Here is a 4,925-nt window from a genome sequence, read left to right as displayed (position 1 = left end):
TGGGAGGGGGACAGATTTGAATGAGATATCGACTGCTTGTTTGCAGCAGCGACAAATAAGGGAGAAAAAGTCAACGACTCTGAATGACTGTTTTAATGCAGTGAAGACAGATTTAATCTGTGGGATTAAAGAGGCAACAGCAGCTTCCTCCTGTTCCCAGGACCTCAGACTATGTTAACAGGGGAAAACACAGAGATACAGTTAATAATAATAATAATAATAATAGTAATAATATACATTTACACTGAACACAAACACACTGCAGGCTGAATTTCATTGTTAAGATTTTATTGAGACAGTACAGCATAGAACACAGTAATGTTAATCCACATTTGACTGGAGGTTCATAAGTACACCGTGGAAATTCAGTTATAAAGAGTTCAATATAATACAAAAAATGCATGCGGTATAATGAGGACTGAGAGGAGTGTCTTACAGAAACAGAGTGTGCGGTTATACTAGTTGACATATGCAACAGGATCTCATAGTCACAATAAGTATTAGTACACGGGCTCAGTCGTGGATATACAGTATATAACGAACACGTACGTTGACATTTATAGTAGGCAATATTTCAACAACATAGTTAACGACGATAATTAAAATTAAAATATGAAACAAAGAAGAAAAGAAATGTAATATTATGAATAACATGAAAAAATTGAATGAGTTTTTTTAATAAATCACAGACACAAACTGTTGATTTCTGCTGCAGCTAACCATTGTAAAGTGAAATGTAAAATACGATTAAATGATGGAATAAATGAAAATACGAAAAACGTGTAGAATAAAATGTAAAAAAAAAATCTGAATCGGAAATGTTTATACTTTACTATTTTAATTTATTTATTTTCTCCTGTGTCAAACAAACTTTTTTATTTGATTGCGTTTGGATAATAACTTATTTCCTAAAATAAACACGACGTCACGTTATTTTTGACGTCTAACGTCTAAAGGTTTATTTTACTTATTTACGAAAGAAAAACATTTCTTACTTGACCAAAGTTTCTCGTTTCTGCCTTAAAAAACCTGATACACATTTTAATTTTGAACGTTGCAGCTAAAACATTACATTTGAAAACGTTTCTAATCTGACACAGCAATGTTATTATTATTATTATTAATATTGCATGAATTATCTAGCGTTGCTCAGCATTAAAACCCACAGTTATCGATTAAACAATCTTTAATTCAGTTGTACGTAAATCTGACCTAGCCCTTCTGGCTACTTCATATATACAATATAATATTTAGTAAATTGTTTCGAGTGTTTTTTCTTTTTTAAAAAACATAAAAATACACCTCTTTTCATCCCAATTTGTAAATATCTGAATACATTCACAGCTGACAATGTGGAATTTTATTTGTCACTGTGACCCTGCTGTTTCTGCTCTGCCTTTTCCTGTTGTTTTCACCGCCCTGCTTTTTTGCAGCACGAGCAATCGATAAAATCAATTATTACAACGAGACCTGCCCACAACACAATGTGAATAATCGATAACGGAATGAATTCACGGATTATATATGATGGGCAATATTAAAATTATTAATAGTATTTATAAAATATTATATATAATATATAATATATAAATATAATAATAATAACGATTATATATTTAAACCTAATATTATTTAAGTACTTTGTTGGGCCATTTACTTAAATTAACACAAACACACACGCATTTATACACGTGTGTACATGTAAAATAAATAAATAAATAACAATTATAAATATATCCTTTTGTAATAAAATCTAAACCTAAATATTACGTACTAATTGACATTTACATTTAGCTTTGTTGCTTTTATTTTTTAACAAATCTCTCGCCACACCTGGAGTTTCACCATTTGCCTTTATTTTTAATTTACCAGTTAGCTGTCTTTGTGGGGGGTTTTTTAGCTAATGAAAACACTTTTCTGCCTTTTTGTCTTCATTATAACTATCCCTAATTTGATTGCTAACCTGTAACTATTTGGTTAACATTCAACTATGTCTCTCATTTGTATATAATTTAGACGGAATTGAAATTGTTTTTATGATGACTTTGTTCATCCATCTTAACAAACCTCTAGGGTTTTTTGTTTGTTTGTTTGTTTGTTTTTTGATGCTGTGTTTTTTTTTCTTCTCCAGGCTTTGAATGTGATTAGGTGGCATGTTGTCATGTAGCTAATTGCTAATTGCTTGGCTAAATAAACTGTTGAGTCAAAGCATCATTCAACAGAAGGTGTTTGAAATACATTTCAACTGTCCCATTTCTGCATGAATATAATATTTACTGCTGTAATTACTTGGCTTGCCTTTGGTTAACCTTTAACACTGTGACGTCACGTTATCCTCTGGCTAATTTCTAGCCATTTTCGACAAACTGAGACCGTTTTATTGCATGTTTCTTCGTGGTCATGAAAATACGATGTATTTCTTGCATTTTGAATTATCTGTAACAGGTTTTAAAAAATAATAACGTCATTGACATACATAAAAATGCACCCGTGAGCAGTTAGTTACTAAAAATAGCAAGAAATAAATTTTATATGATCTGTATATTACAAATACAATGTAAATGTAGAAAATGTCCTACTTGTTTTCGTATAGATAGGTTGGGAATTAATTAAATATAGCTATGATGTGGTAGTCTGTAAGATTTTTACATAGCTGTAATTTATAGTTCAGAGTTATTTTTAAAATATCTCTTTTTTAATAACAATATATTTTTACAATGTTTAAAAATGACTTCCACTCAAGTCAAACCGCGGTCTCCCCTCTCTGCCACCGTCAGGTGGAATAAGAACAGCAGCAGCAGCAGCGGTGCATTGATGATAATCACGTTATTTTCCTCTGTAATTTGCAGATTTAGTGGCAGTAATGAAGGCGCACAGAGTCACGTGACAGTGGACCTCGCAGCCTGAATAATGTCCTTATCGATCATAACTGCTTTAATGCAAATGCGCGCGCAGATGAGCCAATAATGCGAGTTCAGGGCCCGAAGCCTCTGCATATATTGTTGGAAAAATAACCAGCGGCAGGTCATACATTTACTGCACGAATAAAAAGAGCTTTTAAATCATTTGTTGATTTATTTTATTTTTATTTTATTTTTGGTTGCTGCGTCACTTTGGTGGAGTTTTTTTTTGTGAAACATCCAACTTTCGTGTGCAACAATCGCTGCAGGTAATTTAATATTGCACCAACTTTTATTTTAAGAAAGTTCTGTAATTAGAAATATTTATCTCTGTGTGTGTGTGTGTGTGTGTGTGTGTGTGCCGTTATCGATCCTTGCATTCTAAACAGCCCCCTCACTTGCCCTCCCGCTGTTTCCCCCCGTTCTTTCATATAAAATGCAAATATCAGGGCTGTTGTAATTGGGCTGCTGCTTCTTTATGCAAATGAAATTATGAGTCTGCTCAAACCGCCGGGAAACGACGGCGTTTAATTTATGCCAAAGTGAGAAAATAAAAACAGCGCTCAGGGCGGAGCAAAGGTCGATGAGCTGCAACATGTCTGAGTTTATTTCTTTTCCCTTCTTTTCTCTCTGGGTCAGCTCCACAGGATCCTCCCCAACAACAGCAGCATCAGTGGCCTCCAGCTGCAGTCACACTGAGGAGCTAAATGAAGTCCATCTTCTACTTGATAAAGTTTGGATGTGAAAATCCAGGGGTCATTTCCTCCTGCTGTTGACCTCACTGATCTGTGTCTGTTGTTTCCTGTGGGCCTTTCTGGTTCTGTTCTGTCCTGACTCTGGCCTGTACTGGGACTTGGTCAGGGTTCATATGGTCCATGAGTTCTACTGAAAAATACAGCATTGATGGGCCTGGAGCCTAATCAAATAGACATAATAAATCATAACAGTCCAAAATTGGAATTCCTTTCCTCAGGTATTCAGCAGTCATCACTCTCTGTATTGAATAGTGATGTTAGCAAAAGGCTAACGAGAGAAAAATTGAACCGTGTGGTCCGGTCTACAGTCCAGCAGGTATAGGATACATGAGAATGTGTGTAGAAATCTGAGGAACTTCTATTCAATGACATTGCTATTAGAGCAAAGGTCAAACGCTCAGATGTTCTGCAGTACAGGAAAGTATTTTACACTCTCTTTAAATATTATAGGTCAGTCTCCACTCGGCCTGGGAGTAAACTAATCATTTTTATTCCTTGTTATGATCCTGATGATTTTTTTTATATAAACTGACAAATAATGAAATTCAAAACGTGTAAATTCTGACATATTCAAAATCCTCCTGCATCTATGAACCAAATGATTTCCAGCTAACCGTCTTCATGTCAAGATTACGAATAAATATCCTGTTGAAATGGTATTATAATCATAATAGTCGGCACCTTGTTGCAGCTCTCGCCTCTATCACACAAATCAACCTAAATATGTATTGTTAAAATAGTATTATTAATTTTTAATTCACCTTTAAATACATCATTTGACCTTTGGTCACCAGAATGTATCAACTGTCTCAGTCTTAACAAGAAAAAATTATATACATGAACTAATGAGGGATACGGATGGATGGATTTGCAGATCAATGGATAAATGCGTTACAAATAAAATATTCAATGTTAGCTAGCGTATAAACATGTTTTTAAATCAGTTTTTCATTGTTGTTGTGTATAAAAGTGTAACACTGACTCCTGTCAGGTAGAAAGACAGAACTTACATGGACGCGATACTGAAACATTTCGTCCGTGGTTATGATTTAGTTTGTAATTAAATCTTCACGCTCCTGCCTGACACTGAACTGAAATGTTGTCTTTTTGCAGGACAAGGCGACTTCTTTACATTATTCTATGAAAACAACAGCTGACCGCTGTGATGAACTGTCTTTAGGTTTAATGCGTAAGAACACACATGCATAATAAGACAAGGGCCTGGATGCTGCATCACTACCACAGTAAACACCACAGGAGTCACTGCTGC

This window comes from Cynoglossus semilaevis, chromosome 13 (genome assembly GCF_000523025.1).
Source record: "Cynoglossus semilaevis isolate Cse_v1.0 chromosome 13, Cse_v1.0, whole genome shotgun sequence".
In the NCBI taxonomy this organism is placed as follows: Eukaryota; Metazoa; Chordata; class Actinopteri; order Pleuronectiformes; family Cynoglossidae; genus Cynoglossus; species Cynoglossus semilaevis.
This window is presented reverse-complemented; position numbering follows the sequence as displayed.